Source organism: Neophocaena asiaeorientalis, unplaced genomic scaffold, assembly GCF_003031525.2.
Source record: "Neophocaena asiaeorientalis asiaeorientalis breed wild unplaced genomic scaffold, Neophocaena_asiaeorientalis_V1.1 scaffold67, whole genome shotgun sequence".
NCBI classification, from domain to species: Eukaryota; Metazoa; Chordata; class Mammalia; order Artiodactyla; family Phocoenidae; genus Neophocaena; species Neophocaena asiaeorientalis.
In genome coordinates this window covers 3,285,111-3,310,002 of record NW_020173731.1, presented here as the reverse complement: position 1 = coordinate 3,310,002, position 24,892 = coordinate 3,285,111, and the positions used below count along the sequence as shown (strand labels likewise).

At 44.6% G+C, this 24,892-nt stretch overlaps 1 protein-coding gene across 1 annotated transcript in view; it reads left to right on the top strand.

Annotated features, from left to right (window-relative positions):
* Positions 1-20,182: 20,182 nt before the first annotated feature.
* Positions 20,183-24,892, top strand: part of SMYD2 (SET and MYND domain containing 2) — a 29,693-nt gene continuing 24,983 nt past the window's right edge. The window contains exon 1 of the mRNA XM_024751060.1: positions 20,183-20,287. The gene's annotated coding sequence lies outside the window, so the exon portion shown is untranslated. The remainder of the gene's footprint in view (positions 20,288-24,892) is intronic.

The window sequence follows — 24,892 nt, the reverse complement described above, 5'->3', positions numbered from 1 at the left end:
CAGCGGTGGCGGGCGGGAGCCTGGGGCGCCGCACGGACGGGCGGGCGGACCGCGGCGGGAGGAAGTGCGTGCGGACCGCGGGGTCCTAGCGCCGGCGGCTCGCGGGGGAGGGGGCGGGCTGCGCCCTTGAACCCCGGACCGGCTGTGCCACGTGCGTTAGGAAAGACCAGCCAAGTTCTCGCCGCACGTCCTGCACGGCATGTTTTCCGAGTCGCTCCCGCGGGATGTGCAAACTGGCGAGGTGCAGGGTTCTGCCCTGACACGTGGGCTTGGAGCCAGGCTTCTTCCCAGCGCTGGCATGCACTGCCCACTCGGTGCGTTGCCAGCGGGGCCCCAGGTTCGCGCAGCCACAGCCTGTCACCTTTAACTTGTGCTTCCTGCGATGTGTTCTGTGCCCCACAGTCTCTTCTGCCGCAGACTTGCTGTGTTTCCTCCAAGGAACTTAATGACACTTAATATTTCATGTAAAGTACATGGCCCCTCTTCTTTCTTGTCACCCTCTGCACTTGGTATTCGGAGAGAAGCCAGAGGAGTACTGACCACACACCCGTGGTTCAGAGGGGCTGCACTGGTGGGACGTATCTAGCCCTGGTTTGGGACTGGGAAAACATGGCTGCTGGGGGGATGAGGCAGAACGTATGGCTGGAATTGGTATTTAATTGTAGCATGTCATGTATGTGTGTATATGTGTATATCTTCACATATACCAACACATAATTATATCTTCAAGCCTTATGATAGTTTCAGACCTGAAAGTCGTGTTAGAAATCATGAATGCAACACTCTTTCCATTTTACAGGGGAGAAAACTAATGCCCAGAGAGGAAGTGTCACTGTGTATGTCTAGTCACACCCATAGTTAAGAAAATGAAGTCTGGTGTCTTCAGTTCTGCCCATTTCCTACCTAGTTAAGTGCTCAATAAAATTACTGAGGCAGGAAGCATGGCATTGGAGTTAAGTTTGTACAGGGTCTTCCAGGACCCTGCTTTACTTTCTTTGAACCTCAGTTTCTTCATCTTTGAAGTGGAGATTCCTGGGCTAGATTAAGCCCACCTGAGGTCCTGCGGGTACCTTTGGAATACAGGTCTCAAGTCCAACACACGCTGAAGTACTCAATCTCCGAGACGTGTTCCTCTCATTCCACGGTAAGACAGAGCAAAAGAAGGGACAAAAGCTAAATACTATAGTAGTCTTGTCCAGACTCCCTGCCAGAGCTGTCTTCCGCTTGGGGGGACCTGGAAAGGAACTAGACACAGAATCATGCCGTGGGCAGCTTAAGGGCTGTATGTGATGTGGCTCTTTGAATTGGTGAGCCAAGAGCTAAAGGGTCATGGCACCACTTTGCGACGTTTGAGTGAAGTGAGCATTGGGTTTTCCCAAAGTTAAAAAGGCTGCTGTGTCTGGTCCCTTGATCTTCTGAGCCTTGCTGTGGCTCAGAGTCTGAAGCAGTGTGGGTGTCTGGAGTGGCAGGAGCAAAGCAAGGTCACCCAGCACAGAAGGGGCCTCCCTCCATCAGGGATCCTGGTGATTCCTGGGGTCCAGCGTGGGAGAGAAGACTGCGGTACCAGGCACATAGTAGGTGCTCAGATGGTAGTTGCCTGACCACTCCTCCAGTGAATTAAAGATCAAATCCAGCTGGGTTCTCAGTGGAGAAGCAGAGCTGAGAGATTCTTCTCTTTTGCTGTGAGCCTCCACACTCTATCTACTACACACACCCCCGACCTTAGAACAGGAAGGTACAGTCAAGGTGCAACTTGGCAAATCACCCTGCTATATGGGACAGTGTTTGCCTTTGTTTTCCCTTTTTCTGAATGACGTTCATCAGTGTCACTGTTGCCTTAGATCCCTCACCAGGGCTACCCCCTCCCTGCATTGGGGTGGGACTGCTGTACCTCCCCCAGCTTTTCTCTGGCTTAGGTGAACTTCTGTCAACATCCACAGCTCCTTTCCTCTTTCCCCAAGGACTCATTTGAAATCAACTAAAATAACACACAAGAAATGATGACATCATGATACCTGTGAAATTAGAGATATATTTGTACTCCACTCTGGTTTCCATTAAATGCGATTAGTTTGGAATTAACGGCTAGGTCATTCTCATAGATTTAACACCATTTCCTCTGTCAACTGTCTGTATAGACCGAGGACAAATTGTTCTGTCCAGCTGTACTAGAGGAAAGCATATATGTCCCCACGATTCCCCCAGGGGGTAGGAGCAGAATTCTCAAATACTGAAGCATACAGGGCAAAATCCACAACTTCCCCTCCCCTCCCGTAAAAAGAAAACTACACCTTATCGTTTCTTGTACCAGAAGTTGAAGGTAAATAACGTTGCTTAAGACAAATGAGCCACTACAGATCTTCCCTATCATATTAATTGTATCAGGGTTTGACTTATTTTGAAGGAAAATAAGTGATTTTTTCAGGAATAACTATCTTCTATAAGTTGAAAAATAATGGGAATTCTCTTAAGTCACAGTGGAGTGGGATTCTTACTGTCAGGACAGTGCAGACAAAAGTTTGTATTTGTGTCACATTTACTCAGGGTGACACTTGGGAAGATGTGTATCTTGCCTCAGCTGCTAGAAGGCAGCCCCTAAAAATATAAATGTCTTCCAGTAGGGAGCTGTCCTCATCAGACCTCTCAGATGCGTTTTATGTACACACACACACACACACACACACACACACACACACACACACGTTGGCCTGGCCAGCATTTTGTGGCACATTTTTTACATTATATTTCACTTGGTATTTGACATCTCTTAACACTTGCTAGTATTTGTCTCAGAAAGGAAAAAATCTGTAACCCTGGGTTCCATCTGAATATTCATTGTGTGTGCAGTTCCTCAGGAGGGCGGATGTACCCCTCTTGATCTTTCATTCTCTTGGCTCATGGGTCATTTAAAGGCAGGAATTTTGTCTTTTTTGTCTGTTTGTTCAGCGTATCAGGGCAAAGTAGGAAGGCCCACTTCACCTCCTTGGACTAGAGCTGTTGGAACCTGGTTTCAGGAAATTTATATTCTGTCTGGCTCAGTCAGAGTGGTTGACTTAAATATTAAAGTGTTTGCACGATCAAAATACTGTGATTGAGATGGCCTATTTCAGCAGTTATACAGGTGTAATGTCCCCCCGATTTTTTTTCTATAGCAGCATTCATCTCTTCCCCACTGTTTTACCAAACTGAAGTCATCTTTAGTTGATCTTAATCAGTATTAAGAGATGTGAACCCTTGATCCTGTTCTTAAGGTTCTCTGAAAGAGCCCTGGGCCTGAAGCTGCTCTCAGAAGGGGGTGTCATCCCCAGGGCTGCTGTGATTCTGCTTATTCCAAGAACATTCTCTGAGACTTGGAGAGTCTCTGAGGAGAGAAATGGCTTCAGATTGTTCTCAAATTATCTTGTTCTCTGAATGAAAAATTGGACACATATGCTCCAATAAAGGATTCCCTCCATCTTTTTACATGTATTTTTAAGAAATGGGTAGGAAGATTAAAATACACAGACAACGGATTTCCTCTAAAAAAGTTACATGAAAGAGTATAAAGTTAAGCCATCTGTATAGTAGATAATGAGGTATTGGGTTGCCATTTTCAACATTTCAGTATTTCAAGTTTTTTGTTTATTTAGAGACTACAAAGGAGGGACTTCGGGGCCAGATTGACTGGGTTTGAATTCTGGCTTCATCCCTTCCCGATGGTTTGTCTTGAGGCAAATTATTTAACCTGTCTGAACTCCCGGGTTCCTGTGCCTGTAAACTGTGCACATTACCACCCACTGAGCTGGCCCTGAGACAGTGAAGTCAAGTGCCTAGCACGGCCCGGACACTTCGGGAGCTGTCAGAACTGGCCCCGTGTCTTGCTCGTAGGGACGTGTTTGATAAGCTCTCTTGGCTAAATGTTAAATAGTGTGATAACATAGTCTCACTTCAGGGACATTTTTTTATGGTGGTGGCATTGGGGTGGGGAAAACTGGGAAGGAGATACTGTATCTTGTTGGCCAATGGAGTCATCATTCAGATGGCATGTTGACCCAGAGTTAAAAGTGGCAGTTCTCAACCTTGGGTCCCCCAGCATAATAATGGGCGTCTGGAATCAATTTTCAGTATTTTTCGAAACCTGACAGAACTGATATGATTAGCCTACACAGATAAAGCTTTTTGAAAAAAATGAGGCTCGTGTATCTCCAAAGTGCTTAGATACTTTAATACTCTTTTACCGTGGGATTAAACAAATATTTGAAAAGAGAAATGGAGGAAACCAGAATTTTCCACCTAGCAAGGATACCATGGCTCCTCTCTGCTCTTTGCTTCCAGCATGATTCTTTCAGCTGTGGCAAGGAGCCGTCCTGCAGGACTTCAGATGTGCCGAGTGCCAGAACACGCACATTTTTCATACGCGGGAGCATAGTTTCTGTTATAGCTTATCAGGGCTCAGTGACCAAGCTGCACATTTGGAAACGATTTGAGATGAAAGAGACAGAACGGCAGCAGGATATCCTGAAGTGAAATTCAAACCCTGGTGAGTTAAAACCACCATCTAACACCTTTCCCTCCCAAAAGCAATTGCACAAAATCCTCTCACAAAAATGTGAAGATCCCATATAAAATGACGTTCCTTTAAATCGTGTTGCGCTTTGCAGCTCACAAAGCATTCCAGATACATTCTTATTTTGATCGTCCCAAAGATGGCCTGTGTAGAGAAGACCTTATCCCATTTTATGTAGGAAGTAACTGAGGGCTGGAAAGGTTGTTTCCTTGAATTTCACATTTTTGGGGTCAGATATTGATTGAGCGCGTCCTAGGGCCAGCCTCTGTGTCCTTTGTGGAGGGAACCATGTCTTCCTATTCTGAGTGTTGTTTTCCTTCCCTGCCCCTTTTGACCTGAATCTACAGTGTGGTTCACACCTGGACACCAGGACTTAATTCACTTCTGATTTCTCAAGTGAATGCAATTTTTATCACCTCTCTTCTTTTGCTTCCCCTTCCCCCAAGAGATAATTCAACAGATTAACGCATTGTTTCTAACAGTTCAACAAATAAATTGTTTCAGCTGTCTTGTATCTTGTGCTGCTTTGGGTTCAGAGGTTTTTTATTCCAATGCTTTGGAATTTGCATAAGAGCTACATATATTCTTCTGTATTATCCACTATTACCTGATAAAATGTAAAAAGAAATACAAGGCTTTGGTCCTTTTGTGGGTTTGGGACATTTTTCAATATGCTCAAGTTATTTAAGACGAGTTTACCATCTTAGTGTTTATAGCTACGTATAAAGAGTTTGTTTCTGTGCCCTCTGGTAGGGCAGCATGAGAGTATAAACCCCCTGTCCTTTTTTTTTCCCTTAAACATACCCAGTCTTCAGAACTCTACTCTGTGCAAGGTTAAATGGGCATGGTTTGGAAACAGAATTCATGGTGCAGCTTTGCTAAGAGGCCCCAGGATGGTATTCCTGTAGGACAAGCGTATGGCACACTATCTGTCAGAAGATTCTTTTAAAGATCCTCAGAAATGTCTTAAATTTCTTTGGGAAGATCCAGGGCTCAGGGCTGTAGTTTGGCAGCAACTGGTCTTCAGGAGAACTCAGAACGGGTGAGAACCTGGGACAGTGACGTTGTCTGTTATAGAATTTGAAATAGCAAAATGCAAAGAAAGTTTCTACTTGATTTTGGTGTTTGAGACGTACCTCTTTTGCCTGAGGTTTATTATCCCCTTTCTTTTTCTTGTCAATGTAAAGAAAATATGAAATAATTACAATTTTAAGCCACTTTATTTCTGCTTCCCAAGGAGGCAATCAATAATTACAAATATCCCTTATGTAATTGGAGTCATCAGTAATAACTGAGGTCACTCCCACCCATACACACACCTTGTTTTCTGAACGTCAGAAGTGGAGTAATCACATTTCTGAGTTCAAGGCATGCTTTCATCTGATCTGCGTAAGGACAGTTTGACTGAAATGAATTTCTCCTCTGTTATTGATTCTGCATTCCCATTTCCTGTTCTCTCACAGACAGCCCCTCTCTGGGTTTGCTTATTTGTCTTTGCACCTGTGAGTATATATGTCCTGATGACCTCCAGGGAACTAGACAGACATGGAACAGGCCACCCTGATTGTACTTGACCAGATGCAGACTTTGCACCGTCCTTTGGTCAGCCTGGTGGCTAGGTGGTTTCTGGAGCAGTCCTCTTGCCCTGGAGAGGGGCCAGCTCTGGCATTAGAGGTTTCTCAGTCCCCTCTCAAGGGATTCGCAATATCAGCCTCTGTACACCACCATCACTCTCCCACTCACATCCCCAACCCTTGCATCTCTGGATTTCTAGCAAATCTGTGGTAGTTTAGGGGTGCAGCCCTCCAGCGGGGAATTGACTGAAGTAACTGCCTTTTCAGGGGCTGAACCCATGACCTTGGCCTCATTAGCACAGGCGCTCTAACCAGCCACAAAGCCACACACATCACTTTGTGTAACTTCTGCTGACTCTGTTCCTACCACCCTCGGAGGCCTCCTTTTCAATTGCAAAGGCGTTCACACCAACACAATAGAACAGAAGGAAACCAGATCTCTTCTAGACTTCTCTGAAGGCCAGAAATATGCAATTTAGCAGGAAAATAATACCAAAACGTCTTGAGGGTTCAGGAAACAACTTATCTTTCTAGTCCATGCACTTGCTGAGAATCCAGCTGCGTGTCTCAGATTTTTCTTCAATCAAAAATTTAAAAATACTATGGAACTCCCCGTGCCAATTTATTAACATAAAATCTAGGGACAAAGTGGAAGGTTTCAGATGACTGAGTGGAAATATGGCATGTATGTTATTAACACGGATTGGGTTTGCTTTTTAAAGAAGGAGAATCCGTAAGTGCTTATCTTTGGCAAGTTTATAGTCCCTAGAAACCAAAATAAACGCTCGCCTGTGATAGCTGAGCCACCGGCGTGTATCAGCAAGTGCACTATGACGAACAAGGCGTCTCAGAGCCCCGGGAATTAGCAGTCACCGTGGGGGAGAGGAAAAATAAGGGCGACTCGCTTACCAAGAAGCGAATTTCACACTGAGGCCTGAAGACATAGGCGTATCCTGGGGGGAGAGGTGGAAAGAAACCGGCTGACCAGCAAGATGCAGTTTTTCACCTGAGTCAAGTAAAATCTCAAGGATTTTATATCCAGGCACTTGCAAGGAGTTATGTTGCCATCTGTGGCAAAATGAAAAGATTTTGGACGGGAGGAGCTTTTTCTCTTCAGTCTGTGAGGACCAGGAAAGGCTTTTCAAGGGATATGGGCCCTTGGGCTCACATCTTGTTGATTTTCCTTACCACAGCAATGTTTGTACAGGAACCACCCTTGTGCAATGGGAAAAATCTCTTAACCTGTCAGTTGCACAAATCTGTAGCAGAGTGATGATTGCTGTTCACGGTGATAGCTTCACATGTTCTTAAAACCTCAACAGTAAGAGACATTTAATTGTGAGCAGATGGTAAACTCCCTGAGAGCAGGGATTCTTTTTTTAATGTATTCAGCAAATATTTATATTTATGGAGCCCTCGCTGAGTTCTGAATCCCTAGGAAGCAACTGTGCAGAAAAGGGACACCCTCCCTCCACAGAGCTTATATTCCAGTAGGTTTTATTCATCTTTATAAACCCGTTGTCGACTGAAGAAAAGCACAACATGAGAGTTGTGAGTTAAGTTTTATTTGGGGCAAAATGAGGACTGTAGCCCGGGACACAGCCTCTCAGAGAGCTCTGAGGGACTGCTCTTAGCAGGTGGGGTGTGACGAGGTCAGTGTATATGCGATTTTGGTGAAGGGGCGTACATGGAGTCAAGCACACATTTTGGCAGAAGGTTCCTGCCAGTCTCAGGAGGGTTGCTGCTAGTCACGATGAGCAGATGTCTCTGTTAATCATTTCAGTGCTTTTCTGGATATGAGAAGGTGTCAGAAATTGGGCTCATAAAATCTTCTAAAAATTTCTAACTATCTGAAGGCCTGTTCTGCCAGTTCTTTCCAGAGCACAGAGCGCCTCGTTCCTGATCTCCACCCTGAACTCCTTTCAGGGGTGTCGAAGGTCACCGACCGCAGTGGCTAGTGACCTCATCCTTGTAGAGGCAGATGGCAAGTGACAGTTTTTAGTTGACACTGTAGTGCACTGAACTTTGTCATTTTAGCAGATTTTTTTGTTAAAGGCATAAGGTTTTGGGTTGAGTGTTTTCATTTTATGGAACCCTGATAAAGTATGTCATAAAGAAAGCTCTTAACAAAGAAGTTTAATCACACACGCTGGTTCATGACTTATGCAAACTAAGGGAGCGCTTTGATCAGATAATAGTTTGGTCTAATAAAATTGTGGCATCCCTGCATTGTGTTAAAACAGCAGCACTTTGGGTAGACATTTTTTAGAAGTCGATGAAATTTAGTCTACTCATACACCTGAATAAATATTTCTAAATACTACTTAAAAAAAAAAAACCTTTAGGGTTTTTTCACCTTAAAAACTTTCAAGCTCCCAAAGTAGTAGAGATTTAGAAACAGCCTACTTATTTCACTGAATATTTAATTGATTTCGGCGCATGTTCAGGCCTTTCAAGGCACCTAGCTGCTAAATATTTTCTAGGCACAGAGGGGGAAAGCAGCCCACTGCCACCTTCTCTTTCTGTGCATCTTCAGAGAGTGGCCCTGGTAGAACTCCACTGTAGGGTCAGTGCTGCCTGCTGGCACGCTCCGAGGGCTGGGCATCTGGGGTGATGTTTGGGTCCACCTTCCTCTGCAGTGTTAGTTTCATTTCAGCAGCTCCAAACTGCTTATAGTGGTACACACACACACACACACACACACACACACACACACACACACCACACACACTCGCATGTCCTTGCACCCATAGCACCTTGTGCATACTTCCTTCATACACTCGCTCCTTGACTCAGGAACCAGGTCTTACTCAACTTTGTAGCCTAGCACTTAGCCTGAGGCCTGGCACCCCATAACCTCAGTAAATATTTATTAAATGAATAGTCTCATTTCTGCAACTTATTTTACTAGCGGTTCTTTGGACAGGCCTCATCACCTATCTATATATGTACATCACGTACCAATATATATACAGCTCTGCTTGTTCTTGGAAATTAATCCTTATAAATAACCACAGAACCCTTCATTGATCCCTGTTTTCTTCAGGACAAAATCTTGACTGCTCAAGTCCTCCGTATTCAGTGCTCTTCCCACCCTGTCTAGCGTTATCCCTCGCTACTTTTTCATTTAAACCCTAAACAAAATCTGAGTGGTCTTTCCAGTACCCCACAAAGGTGCTGTCACTCCTCATTCTTCCCAATGTCCACTTGAACCAGGAATGCTCCTCTGTGCATTATTCCCCTACTTACCCTCTGACTTCTTCCCTGGTAGGGCTTCTACTCTAAGTCTGTTCATCCTGAACAGAGACCCAGCTCAAATTGCATCTCTTTTTTTTTCTTTTTCGGGCCACACCACGAGGCTTGCAGGATCTTAGTTCCCTGACCAAGGATTGAACCTGGGCCACAGCAGTGAAAACACCAGGTTGTAACCACTGGACCGCAGGGAACTCCCCACATCGCAGCATCTCTTTTTATGAAGCTTCCTCTTCAATACTTCAGCCCACAATCTCTTCATTTTATTTAGTTAGTACTTTATTTTACTCTTTATTTGTATCTGTTCAAACGATATATAAGTTGGAATTATCAAGGTCCAGTCCAAAATCGGGGTAATTCACCTAAGTAGATTGACAATTCGATTTTTTATTGTTTGACTGTAGGAAAATGAAATGAAGAGGATGAGAGTGTCACCTCTTAAAATTCTTCTGTAACCAATTAAGGTGCACTTTCTTGCAAGATTTAGAGCAGGTCGCATGTTTCTGGGGCCAGGAGTCAATACTCACGTTTGGCGGCAGAGGGCCTGACCGTATTCTGGAACTCAGGCTTATCATTAGGTTATAAAGGTATTTTTACATGGTCTGTTTCTACTCTGTGACCAGAATGTTGAAGTGAGGGGTGTTGTTAGGAACATTTTAAGCTTTTAAATAGTTACATTTGTATGACTTTGTCCTTTTCCTTGATATTTAATCACCTAGGTGTTGTAGAACTTAGGCCATCGACAGTCATAGGAGGATCTAGTATTGTGCTCGTTACAAAATACTGTTGATAACATCTGTCATTTATTGTCCCGTTGGAAGAAATGGTGGCTGTTGCTTATTGTCAGTTCCTATATGAGAGGACTCATTGGTTGTTTCTTTCCTTTTTTCTTCTTTAAATTGCATATTTATTTTTTCAGCTTTAAAAAAAACTGTGGCAAAATATACATAAAACTTAAGCATTTTTAATGCTTTACAGTCAGTGGTATTAAGTAAATTTGTGTAACCATCACCATCTCCATGTCCAGAATGTTTTCATCACCCCAGACAGAAATTTTCTATCCTCTAAACAATAACCTCCCATCACCCTAACCCAAGGGGCCGCTCTGAAAAGGCTTGCTCTGGAGGGAAGCCCCTCCTCAGGGCCCTGCCTTTCCCCAGGACCCGGTGCCCCACTCGGCTGGCATCTGCCAGACACAACACCAAAACGCAGCCCCCAGCGGCAGCCTCCTCCCTAGCATTTTCTCAGACTTAAAGCCGAGAACAAGTTAAGCAATTATGTGCTTCTTTAACCTCCTCTCTCAATACTGCACCTTCAGAATGAAAAAGTGAGGTGTACAGTTACATGTGATGTAGCATCCTTGATGGGATCCTGACACAGAAGAAACACATGGGGGAAAAACTAAGAAACTCTGAACAAACTATGTACTCTAGTTAATAATGTGTCAATATCATTTCATCAATTGTAGCAAATGTACAACTAATGTAAGATGTTAACAATAAAGGAAATTGTGTGTGTGCATGGGTGTGTGTGTATGTGGGGGGCTGTAATGAGGGCACTCCATACTCTTAACTTTTCAGTAAATCTAAAACTGATTGATTGCTTGCCACGTTGCAGGGCGTGCGGGATCTTCGTTCTCGACCAGGGATCGAACCCGTGCCCCCTGCAGTGGAAGCTCAGAGTCTTAATCACTGGACTGCCGGGGAAGTCCCTAAAACTGTGTTTTTGTTTTTGTTTTTTTTCTTAATATAGTCTGTTAACAAAGAAAGTGAGGCAGGTCTGTTGTGATGATCTCGTGTGTCAGAGAGCCCCTCCTTTTGAGGGCCAGACATCCTAACGGGCGGTGGGTGGCTTAGGTTCTGGGGAAAAGGATCCCAACGTGGCCACGCCTAGACTGCCCAGGGGCAGGCCCTGCCCTGTGTGGTGAAACTCACAACTCTGAGCCCGTGGTTCCAGCATCATAATTATGCTACCTGTTAAGGTTTTCCAGACACTGGGGCTGATGATGGAAACAGAGGGGACACGAGTGATGGGTGGGTCTCATGGAGGAGGGCCGAGTCCCTTCTGGAGGCACGGCACAGGCCCCCTTGGGGTGCAGGAGCCACCTGCTGGAAGGCCTGCGGGTTGAGCAGGTTGACACCTGGGACCAACCCTGGCTCCTTCACTCCAGGCTGTGCGGCCTCAGCAAAGTCTCCCTGTCTACGACACTGACCCCAGACGGCTGCTGGAAAGATCTAGGAAGACAGCAAAAGTCAAGTGGTTCACACCCAGAGGGTGCAGGCCCACCGCACACCCACTCTCTACGGCTGGTGCCTGAAGTCAGCCGAGGAGAGGGGCGCTGCTCTGCTCTGCTCGGCACGTGATCCATGGCCAGCTTTCTGGGCAGATGAATGGGGTGCCCGCTTCCCCGGGCCGCTGCGTCCCACCAGGCCTTCGCCCCGCTTCTTACTTGGCAGGGCATTACATGCACCCTGCTTCACCTAGGCCCGAGGCAACCCTGTTCCCCTGGCAACACTGTACCCATGTCACAGGCGAGGAAACTGAGGGCCAGATCACGTTTTAGGCGGGCTCTTAATTCAGCAAGTGTTCGAACTCGACTTGCCCACGGCCGTGTGCGGAGGCCGAGACGGGCCGGCAGCCCGCAAGCTTCTGAGTTTAGGTCTCTCCGGCCCTTCGCAGCTGTTCAAAGATGCCACCGTCACCTCGGTCAAGTGCCCGGGAGTTGGCTCGGTCACTTGCCCTATGGCCCCTGTTCCTTTCCTTTTGACTTCTCAATCGGTAGGCATCAGAGAAGTCAAAGGCAAATTGCAAGGAAGCGTCATTCTCATCTCCCACAAAATTTGATACAGAGTTTCAGAGGAGAATGTTAAATTTAAAAGCGCATACATCTCTCCTGGCACGATTCAACTGTTAGGGATTTTACAGGGCCTGCAAGATGAGGCTTGGTTGTAGGTGTTGTCCAGTGGCTGAAAAGAGTAATATAATGTTCACTGTTCAGTAGGGTCAGTAGTTCTCTGCTCTATCCATACGTCTCATGAATGTTTTTCTTTCTAAGGCAAAGGTAAATTTCATCTCAACTAGCGCCTGCATTAAGACAAATCCTAAATTAGCATCCTCACCGTTTTTTTCATTGCTGAGCCTGACTTCTCATGAATCAGTGATGTGGAGAGTCATGTCTACAGTATTTCTTTAGCTTTACTGAGGAACAATTGACAGATATGATTGTCTGTATTTAAAGTGTACAATGTGATGACCTGATATACATAGAGGTTGTAGAGTGATTACTAAGATCAAGATAATCAACACATCCATCACCTCACCTAGGTAACTTCCTTTTGTGTGGCAAGAATGCTTAAGCTCAACTCTCAGCAACTTTCAAGCATACAATACTGTATTATTAACTGTAGTGACTGAGCCATACAGTAGATCCTTATTCTTCCTACAACCGAAACTATACCCTTTGACCTGCGTCACCCCATTTCCCCCAGGGTCATCGTTTTATAACAAGGTCAACCATTCAGTGCTGACCACCAAGCCCAGCTTTATCCTTGTAAATCACAGCTCCTATTCCAATATTGGGGAAAACCTATTAGTTGCTGCCTTACTGCTCTAAATATTTCCCGCCTCCCCGGAGGCCCTGGGCTCTAACTTTTAACAAGCCTCAGAACAAAGCCTGATGCCCAGGGGAAGGTTCAGCCCTGCTCTGGGAAGACGTTCCCACAGCAAGTGGTCCCATTTTCACTGTTACATTGTGGATTAAAGTGCTATGTGGAGCATCTTTCACTCTTACACAAAAACCAGTACCCTGAATATTATCCTTGTCCCCTGACCAGGGTTATAATAGGGTTCTGCCACAATTTCTCCAATTTTTATTTCTCTCAAATAGAAATTTGCTAGTGTAACCACCCTCTCTGGGTGGGAGGCTAACTTTGTTTCTGATTGTCTTATTTCAACCCGTGGAGAAGTTACATTGCGCCACTGGGGCTTTTTTCCTTTTCTCTTTTTCATTTGGCTGGGACTGCCTCTGTTCAACAGAGCCTACTTGTCATTTCTTCTGTCACCGTTAGTTAAAAGTAATTGTTATTGCAAACCCACTCCATGCCAGTATCATTCTCTTTCATGGGGAAAACCCACAAAGCATTCATTTCAGTCGCAGAAAGGAGGGAGCTTGCAGGATCAAATCCTTTTGATCTCCACCAACAGCGCCTGTGGCAATGCATTTAACTAGCAGGAGTTGTTAATTACAACCCTAACTTGTTGATCTTCGTGGCTTCCGAATTTTTAAAGCAAGAAAATTAAACACGGCGTGTGTCTCCTCCAGTAGAAAATGACAGGAGCGTGTCTTCTAAGTTCTGTCCCAGTCGCTAATAATCAGATACTTGCATTTTCCTGTAACATTTCTTTCCTCCCTTTGTGGATAGAACCATTTCTTAAGTTCAAAGAGCCCTTCCATTCACAGCAGGGTAGATGTTTGCCTGTAAAACAAAGGCTTTAGAAGCATAAATCCTCTAACTATGCATCTGAGTGACATTGTCCTGAAGATATTTCAGGAGTTGACATCACTTAAAAAAAAACACACACACACAAAAGAATGAAGGCTAATTAAAAGTCTAGTAGTCCTAGGCTTCACGGGTTATTTTCTCATTTAATTTGCCTAACAAACCTATGAGGTAGAAACTGTATCTTTACAGTGGAGGAAACAGGTTCAGAAAGGATTACTAATTTGCCCAAGATTGCACAGCACCTCCGGCACCAGCAAGAAGAAAGGACTTGAGATGGGGAAGTAGGAAAAGTAACTCATCGTTTTCATCCTACATTGTGAAGCGGGAATCAGGAGGAGGCGGAAAGAAAGCTGAGCCTTCCTTTTTTAAAATTTGCACCTGGCTTCTAGAATATTTGCTTGTCATAGTTCGAAAATACGGGGTCTGCCACTTTATTCTGACCATCATCAAGGTAGCTAAACAACCTAATACATCCTGTGTGTGCCAGTCATTCTTAAGAAGAGTTACATTGTAAAGTCTGCATTGCAGAGAAGAATGCTTCAGCACTCTTCTTCGGCAAATTTAGCACTCAGAAACACTCAACCCAAATGGATGACCATAGGCCTAGGCCAGTGGTTCTGCATTCTGGAAGCACGTTGGATCCGGGTAGTTCTCTAAAACTCCCAGCACAAATCAGTCTGATGAGAACTGCTAGACCCAACCCCACCCCCAGACGGGCCCATGCAGCCGAGGTTGAGAGCCACTCCAAGAGGTTATGAGTGTGATTTCACCAGTAACTTTCCTTTAGTTCCCTTCCTTTTCAGTTATTTCACTTCATTCCTCCAAATGACCTTTATTTATCGTTTCTTTGAGGGCAGTTTTCTTTTCTTGGTTTTTGCAGTCTTTCCCCAAACCTCCTGGACAATTCAGATCAGGTTACTTTGCAAATGAAAGATTTACAGCTGTGTCTTCTGCAGGACCAGAGTTTATTCTAAAAGCCTGTATATTGCTACAGTGAAAATGGATCTCCCATATGAAGTTTCTCTCTGGCCAAACTTTGCAGTCAGCAGTAGTCAAACTCTCACAGGAGCTCTCTCTTTCTCTCTCAAACACATACACAGTGCATGTTCCAGCTCAGCAAATTTTAGTTTGGGTTTCAACCATTAGACTTATGAAACGTGTACATCTCTCCCTATGAAAAGCTATGGGAAAAACTGAAGCACGTATCAGGATAATTTAAACAGAGCTCCCATCCCTACCCCATTTCATCGAGAACTGCTATTACCAAATAGATCAAAGTAGATTCTTATGCTGTTCACTCTCCGTAATTGGCTTAGCTTCTCTCCTTTTCTACTGTGAAGGTAGTTTGGCTCAGGGGAATCTTTGCTAAGAAAATTCACATGTGGCCAGGTAGATGACTCCATAAGCATATATACAGTAAAATCTGCCTCTGAGCCAGACAAGGCTTTTCTGTTGTTTGTGAGAGCTGCAGTGTTCTATCACCCAGTTCCCAGAGGACACGGTCCTGCTTGGACTGGCCCAGTGTCTGAGAAACACCTGGATTTAGCACACTGAATGAGGCAGAGGGACCGTCTTTGCACAGACTGAATACAAAAGTAATCCTTATTTTATTCCAGTCTGCTTCAGGTGACATTGATTCCTCTGGATTAGTTGATTGAGAGACCCTCTGTGGGGATGCTCCCTCCCCAGATCTCATTTTCAGAAATGATCCTGGATTCTCCCCATTGCATCTTTGAAGCCAAGTAGCATTAATGGGATACCATTGGAGCTGGGACATTATGCAGACCAGAGTAAAGAATGCCTCTACTTATACTTTGTTATTACTGTTATCCAGACACATAGATTATTTTTGTTTCATGTCACAGTACTCAAGGAAGGATATTTTTGCACGATGGAGACATAGTATGTACCTTGATGTGTGAATTCTGATTCTGCTACCCACCTTCTGAATGACCGTGTTGGGTTAGCTGTTTCACCTCCAGGATGCTCAATATCTTCATTTGAAAAGCGGGAATAATAACTTCTTCACAGCTGATGGAACTATTGCAAGAGATCAGTTTTCAAACTTTTTGGTCTTTTTTTTATTGGAGTATAGTTGCTTTACAATATTGTGTTAGTTTATACTGCAAAGTGAGTCAGCTGTACGTAGACATATATCCCCTCTTTTTTGGATTTCCTTCTCATTTAGGTCACCACAGAGCACTGAGTAGAGATTCCTGTGCTATACAGTAGGTTCTCATTAGTTATCTATTTTATACATAGTCTCAGTATATGTATGTCAATCCCAGTCTCTCAATTCATCCCACCCGCGCCCTTCCCCCTTGGTATCCATATCTTTGTTCTCTAAGTCTGTGTCTCTATTTCTGCTTTGTAAATGAGATCGTCTGTACCAACTTCAGATTCCACATATATGCGTTAATATACGATATTTGTTTTTCCCTTTCTGACTTACTTCACTCTGTATGATAGTCTCTATGTCCATCCATGTCTCTACAAGTGACCCAGTTTCGTTCCTTTTTATGACTAATATTCCATTGTATATATGTATAACGGAGGTCTTAAGAGCCCTCGCTACCCTTAGAAATTGAGAACTCCAAAGAGCTTTTTTTATTTACCTTGGTATTTGTCAATACCATATTTGTATTAATAATTAAAAATAAAGAATATTACAAAGCGTTTATTTATTTTAAAATGACAGCAACCGTTACTGTAACATTTTTTTTTTATGAGGACTGTTTTCCAAAACAAAAGAATTAATGAGAATAGTGGTGGTTTACAGTTTTGCCAATCTCTTTAATGTCTGGATTTCCAGAAAACAAGTGGATTCTCAGATATGCTTCTGAATTCAGTCTGGAGAATTATGTACTTTTGGTTGAAGTATGCGAAGGAAATCTGGCCTCAAATATGTAGTTGGAAGGGAAGGAGTATTTTAATAACCTTTTCAGTTAATTGCAGATATTCTTTGATTCAACACTAGAACTCAGTAAGTGATTTTGTCTTAAAGACTAGTTGTAATGTGCAACCTGAAGCCATCTGTGAATTTTATGTACTCTGATACGTAAAATCCCTTAGTCTGTCTTGGACTTTGAATGCCTCTTTTACCCATGTGTAATTTTTAAAACATCATACACTGGTCATTTGGAAAGCATTGGTTCACTAAATTATGCAGACCTTCTAAAACTTTATTTCATCAAACCATATCAAAAAATCATAATTATGAAAACCACCACCAGTCTCATCAGACGAGAGACTGTCAAGCCTAGGGCAACAGACGTATGTTCCGAAATTTTAATTTTTGCTCAAAAGCCCAAATTTTATCATTGGCAACAAATATTGCTAATTATTTTCCTTGATGTGATGGCTCACTTCATTCATTTCCATAATATAGCTGCCAGATATGCAAGTCTGAATAACCAGTTTGTCTAAAGTTGTTCTTTCAGGTAAAAGTGGTATTTCAAGAAAACAGTGGCTAGTTCAGTTTATGGCTCCAGGGATGGCCAAGAGCTCTTCCTTGAGACAGAGCCCTCATCCTTCAGTAGGAGCAGAAATGCTTCCCATTTCATCTCAGGATGTCAGAAAAAACACATACCAAAGAGTTGAGGTTTAGTGACGTTAATATTTGTTACTGCTTCATTAGGGACATTCTTTTTTTTAAAATTTCTTTTCCGTTATGGTTTATCACAGGATATTGAATATAGTTCTCTGTGCTATACAGTAGGACCTTGTTGTTTATCCATTCTATATATAATAATTTGCATCTGCTCATCCCAAACTCCCAATCCATTTCTCTCCCACCCCTCCGCCCCTGTTGGCAACCACAAGTCTGTTTTCTGTGTCTGAGTCTGTTTCGTAAGTAAGTTCATTTGTGTCATAGTTTAGATTTCATTAGGGACATTCTTAAGTGATACTGGCTTTCCCCCCCTTGCTGTAGTGTGTGGAAGTGAGGAATACAGTGACCACTCGGACAGTTTGGTGCCGCTGCTTTGATTTGTATTAAAGCATCGCAGGTTTCACCCTCCAGGCACCTTACACCTTCTAGAGCGCAGATGTCAAGACAGAAAAGGCAGTAGTAGTATTCTGGAAATGGTTTTCACCTCACAGACTCCCTGAAAGGGTCTCCGGGCCCCCAGTAGTCTACAGACCACATCTTGGGAACCACTGGGGTGGACAGTAGGAATTGTGTAACCTCTCGCCAATCCTGACAAGTTAGCTCTTTCTGCCTGATCTTCATTGTTTGTGGCCGTGGACTTGGTGACTGGCTGGGCTGAATGAAACCCGGCCTTTGGGAGATTTATCATGTTGATGAAATCCCACTAGAGTTCTTCCCGAGCTCACCAGAGCCCAATTGCTGTTTCTCTCTCTGGGATGTTACCTTGAAACTGAAAACAAACCTTGGTTTCATATTAGCTTTACTGCTGGCATCTGTGCAGGAAGATCTCTGTATATAATCCTTGTTTTTTTGTATGGTGTAGAGCTAATAAAGACATTATAATTTCCTAGTCTTTTATATCAAGGGGTCTTTACTCTAGTTTCAGAGCTAGTCCATGTATAGACTTTAGGTGACTCGTGAGCCTTTGAAATTTCACAAAATTTGCTGTTGTTTTTCGGGGGTTGGGGAGAGTTGATAGCTTCAGATTCTCAGAGAGGTTTTGTGACCTCCCCCCTTGCAAAAGCAAACCTTAACTCATGGTTATTTCAGACGGACATTGTTATGGGTAGCACCTACCCATCCATTGTCCATTTCCAAACGCACTTCTTTTTGGAAAGAATTTTCAAAGTTCCCTCCTTGGCTTTGCCTGTCTGTACTTGCCATTCCTTTGGCATTCCTTCACGGTTCCTGTCACTTAGCACTTGCTCACAACTCACTTCATGGCTGTCTTCACGCACATCTGTCCTTTTCCTCTTGGCATAAAATGCAGGAGAGCAGGGACCGTGCATCTCGTCCAGATGTATCTCCTCGGAGGGTATTTCAGGCCGGAGAATACGCTCAGCCAAATCAGTGGGTTCCTTTTTGAACCACTGAGATGTGCAAACTTGGAACATTTATTTATACCTCAACCACAAGATGCATTTTTCTCCCACACATTCTTCAGTCTGCTTCTTGGAACCCAAGCGCTGTCATGAAAACTGCAAGGCAGTCTATTTCGTTCCAACAGTAGCATTTTTGGAACACTTTCCCGATTCCGTGGGAGTAGTGTGGTGACTACCACTTGCTGATGAGACGCAGAGGAGGACTCTGCAGCGTGATTATATGTATATCATGAACTGTCAGCTCTCCGGGGAAGCTGCAGAAGGGATGGGTGTGAGGGGGCTCCGCTGCAGGGCAGGGGGCACCCCTGACAGTAGCAAGAGTGCTCTTCACGGTGTCAGCATTTCTGTACGTCAGAAAGCTGGCTTCAGTGTGGTGGGTGAGAATCAGACAGTGGGCTTTACAGATAGTGCTCTGATTTAACCACGTGGTGGTTCCCCGCCTCAAAAAGTTTTTTAAGAGTTCTATCGTATGTGGTTTAACTTAGGGGCTTCACAGTTTTTGCAAAAACTGTGGCTTGTCTAACGCAGCAAACATACAAGCACCTAACAGTTGGGAAACAGGAATATCCCTGTCCTCTGTGGGAAGCAGGAAGATAAATAATACAGCAATGAACAGGGAGGACTGACCTAATTATGACGAGGCAGAAGAATCGCTCCATAGGATACCGGCAAGGTGGATGTGTATACCAATCAGATCTGGGAATATTTTATTCAGGAATATGTTCCCACTTGCTGGGTTGCATTGTTTTTAAACTTAGCTTCCCAGACAACATTTGAGCTCCTGACACCCTCCATCCTATCTTCTGCATCACTTGTGTCTCTAAATACTAAAAGTTGCCACTCACGGTGCATCTTCACCAGTGTGGGTGGACCCAATCCTCCATCTGTACAGACGCAAACTTCCAAGCTGGCTTTGTTTATTTCTGTCCCTGTCTAGCAGGTGAGAAAATCAGGACATAAGAGCCTTTGACTTGCCCCAAACTATTGAATGATAGTGCAGGTGATGTTAACAGCTGTGGTGTCCCAGGCCAGGCTCATGAGTCAAAGAGTGTGTCATTCGTCTCTTTGGAAAGTGCCTTTCATGCTGTTGGGGTCGGTAAATGTCGGTGCGTGTCCTCTTTGACTAACTCACTCCTACTCAAGGGCTGAATCTGGTCAAACTCTCCTTTGGGAGAATGCCACCTATCAGTGGGAGAGCAAGGTAAGGTGACTCTTGGCTGTGCTTTCGGACCAGATGGCTGTTGCTACTGCATGATAAAATGTGCAACTTCACGTTTCCCTGCCTCTCGACACTACAGTGCCCTTTCTGTTTTTTAAGGAAAGAAGGATTGTCCAAATGTGGAAGATGCAAGCAGGCATTTTACTGCAATGTGGAGTGTCAGGTAGGTGTTGGGCCAGCTGGCAGGGAGGGCCCTGTTTCCTCGGAAGATCGGGACCCAACATCCTTCTCGTCCTTGTCACGGCATCCCAGAGCCCTCCTGCAGCCAGAGCTACAAAGCCTCCTTGTGGCATAGGAAGTGGCTGGGTCCCCCTGTGTGCTGCCGGTGATGACGGGCAGCCAGCAGTAGCATTTTGGGGCCACACAGAAGATCAGAAATAGGGGAGCCATGTTGGATACAGGCATGTGTATCACTAAGGTTGATCGTCTGCCCCCCAAGACTACCAGCAACAGACGGAACATGCAAAGATGACTGGTGAAAAATGTTAAAATGCTATCTTTAAAATTGTTTAATCTTTACTATCACAGGTCTGTATTTGTATATGTCCCTCTAGCAGGCCACACGCTGCACTTGGGCTGGTCTAACCCAGCCTGATTCCAGCTAGACTTAGGTGAGCCCCTGGCACAGCCTTTGTACAGCCAGAGGCGAGCTGCTCTGAACTTGGACCTGGAGACCTGGGGATGGTGCCTCGGCAGCAGTCGGTGCTGAGTGGGTTCAGGAGGCAGGTTGCATGTAGACCATGGGCCATCTGGCTTGATGGATACGTCTCAAGGGAGTCTCGGAACACGGGACTGGGAAGCTCAAGGGGGAGTTTGGAGGAGCTCTTGGTAGATTCTTTGAGGGACGAGGAGTGGTGTCTTCCAAACTTTTCTACTTGATACTATATAGTTATACAAAATGTTCATAGATATTTTACAGAAAAAGCGTTCCATGTTCCAGCAATTTGAATTTGGGGAGAATATGATCTTTGACTTCAGTATACCCTCCCCAAACTATTTTTTTAATGGAAACCTGCCGATACTCCTTGGGAAATGCTGATGCCATTAAACAATGGCTCTATATGACAGGGAGGATTTTCAACATATCTGTACCTCTTTTTGTTGTTGTTCTTCCCATACTTGGTGTCATTCCCGTCTGTCCCCTCCCCCCTCCCTGGTCTGCCTCATTACCCACGATTTCATTTTTTTCTCTCTCTCTTCTCCCTATGCAGCTGGTCTCTGAAAGTCTCCAAAGAGCGTTATTTGGCAGTGGGAGAGGTTGCTAAGCTCCGATGTCTAGCATGTCAGTGTCATCTAACTGTAGAGCTCCTGTCACAGGGGCCCTGGCGGGAATGAAACACAGGCTGAGTCACTGGCTTGGGAAGGTCAGCCTTGGTTCTGAAGGCCACGTACACGGTCCCTCTCCCTGTGGGCTTCCAGAGGCTGTCAGCCTGTGGGGCAGTGAGAATATAGATGGGTTTGTCGTTGAGTTTTTAGGGAGTGTGGCTTCTTTTGAAGAGGAGAGATCATACTTTGCCCCTACCGATCGTACACAGAGAATTCTGTGGTTGGATTGCTGCGACATTGGAGAGATCAGTGAGCCCTGGAATGACATGATTTGGTTCCAGGCCTGATAAGTTAGCTGTTTCTATGTTTAAGTTAAACACTTCTAGAAGAAATAACTCATGACGTTCTGGTTCTTTAAAGAAGCAAGCTAGTAACTCACAGACCGTTCAGACTATTGAAACACAGAAGACTTAGGAGGACGTGGTCCCAGCTCTGCAAATGACTAGCTCTAGGAACTTCATAGGACATAGGACAAAGGACATCTCAGAGTCTCTGTTTCTTTAAATGTAAATGAGGACAGTGGCCCCTATCTTGATGAATTGTAAGGACCAAATGATTTGACAGATACGAAAGTTCTATGTAAACTGTAATGCTGTGTGCAGGCATGAGGGCTTATAAATAATAATATTACAGTAACTCAGGCTGGACTGAAGCTTAGCTGTATGCAGAGAATAACGTATACAGCATATGTTAGATTTAAGGGACTTTTTTTTTCTTTTTTCTTTTATCTTGGAGTGTTGCTGATTTACCATGTTGTGATAGTTTCAGGGGCACAGCAAAGCGACTCAGCCATACATATACATGTATCCCATCTTCCCCAAACTCTCCTCCCATCCAGGCCGCCACATAACATTGAGCAGAGTTCTCCGTGCTATACAGCAGGTCCTTGTTGGTTATCCATCTTAAATATAGCAGCGTGCACATGTCGATCCCAAACTCCCTGACTGTCTCTTCCCCCCACCCGAGGGGCTTGTTTTTTTCACCTAAGAGAATGGATGGTTTCTAAGAACTTGAGATCCCTAATGGTGTACATTGTATGAGGAATGCTTGTTACAAAATGCTTGTTAACTTCTCTGATGAACCGTAAACTCCGCATTAATATAAAATATGAGAATCTGTGAGATGCTGAGCTACCTCGGGGTCTCCTGAGCGGGCCGCTGAGCTGTCTTCCATTAGGCCTCACCAGGTGGCATTATTTTGACGAATCATCGTGGTCCAGGCTGGGGTCTTGAGGTGGCCATTGTGGTCCCCCTGCCTTTAGGACCTAGTCTCCCAGATTTGCACACTCACAGTAATGGGTGCCCTGCTTGGAAGGTTCACAGTGATCGAGTTCATCAACCCACGTTAACCAGAATGCCTCTTTTTTTTTTTTTTTTTTTTTAAAGAAGGTTTTCTTCTCTTCTTTTAATTTTTTGGCCGTGCAGTGTGGCATGCGGGATCTTGGTTCCCCCAGCAGGGATCGAACCCGTGACCCCTGCAGTGGAAGCGAGGAGTCTTAACCACTGGACCACCAAGGAAGCCCCCCAGAATGCCTCTTTATTACTTTACAGCAAGCAGCTTGAAGTCTGTACATTCTCCTCCTATAGACAGATCGTACAGGTTAAAGCATAATGCGATTGCTTGTAGCAAGGAATCCCAGGATGTGAGGGGATACAGTGCTGTGACTGTAAGTCACGTTGAAGGTCTGGGCCAAGACAGCTTGCTGTGTCCAGCGTCGTGATGTGCAGTCTTCCCTGCGTGTCGCCCAGGTTCGGGGCTAGGACACCATGAGTCCTGGAGAGCACTTCTGCAATTCAGTTTTCCTGTGCTCTGTGAAGTATCCCTCGTGACAGAAGTAGCCTCCTAGAGGACAAGTGATAACACAGCTCCCAGAGCCACTCGTTTTCTAGAGGTGAGGCTGGATTTGACCTGTAAGTTCCGTTTTTGTTTCATCTGTCTCCTGATGTGGAAGGAAGAGGCTGATAGTCATTAAGGTGTTCTATCCTACGGTACTGAAGAACTGAGTAAGTGCAGGACACTGTATTACAATGAGATAGAATGGTCATAAAGGTTTAATCAAAGTAAGCGCCTAGAAATAAATGGCTGTATAAGGGCTTCATCCATAAAATCGTTAGGGAGGAATCTGGGGCATTTGCTCCAGATAAAAATGTATTCAGGGTTCTGCCCAAGGGACTGCTTGGATAGGATCAAAGTGGAGACTCTGCTACAAGTGGCACAGAACAAGAGCAGCAATGAAGAAGGTAAATGAGTGATTCTCCGCCTAAGAAAGCATGGCCCTCAGCTGCTGGTCGTTCACTGGGCGTTCTTCAAAGGCAGACCCCACCCACCTGGAGTCACACATCAGATGATGGGGTTGGAAAGGAGGTTTATCAGTAGATAAGAAAACTATGTCCACACTGGTTGGGTGACCCACCCAAGGGGACACAGCAGCAGAACCGAGACCAGACTGTGCAGGCTGCCTGGGGAGGGCTTTTCACTGCTTTCCAACACTGTGCTTGGGGGTGCTGAGGACCCTCCAGGAGAAGAGGCACTGTGGGAATGTGTCAAAGACTGAGAAGTGGCCTTTCATTGAGGTGAAAGGGGGGAAGACCCCTTCCAGTGGTGTTGTCTTTCCAGAAACCTCTCCAAGAGTGTAAGGCACACATCCTTCCACAAACGCAGCATCTTAGGAGACCCTCAGCACTGTGTTTACTCTCCCCGGGCCCTCCTCTCTAATTGCAGGGCTTTAGGATCCTGCTTTGTTGTACACAGTTTGGCCCTGTCTTGTCCCATTTCCTTTCCTCTTCATTCACTTGGCTCAGTGGGATCCTCTGCCAGAGGAGAGATTTTAATTGACGATGCATGAGAGGGTAATGGGAGGAAATATAAAAGAAATAGAGAATTCCTTTTTAGTTAGGCTTGGATTGTAACCTGTGTGTTTTAATGAACTATATTTATTTTTATAAATATGCCTGGAAAGCTAAGTGTAATATTCACTCACTTAAGACTTTTTCATTAAGTCGTACTATGACACGTTGAAGAGAATAGTTTTAGAAAGTTATTGCATAGAGGAATTGTGGAGTAGAACTCTCTAGGGTATTATTGCTTAACATTGACAAATAGAAGAAAACGATTTGTAAATAGAGGTGATAGGATTATGAGGGTGCTTTTGAAAGTAGGAAGGGGCATATCCCAATGGAGATTTTAAAAGGCACGTGTGAGGCGCTTGTGATCAAAGGTTCGTGAACATTCTTGACTTTTATCATCGATTAGAAAGTAACTGAAGCGTAGAAATGTCCAAGAAGTGCTCCCATGACCCTGTCGTTGTTTGGGTGATTAGTGAGTGGGGCCAGAGTCATAGGGTTAGTCCTGGTTAAATTCGCTTTGTCCTCTTAACCCAGACACAGGAACCATCTTCAACAGAGCCACTCTTTTTTCTAAATGGTTAATATCACCAGTAGGA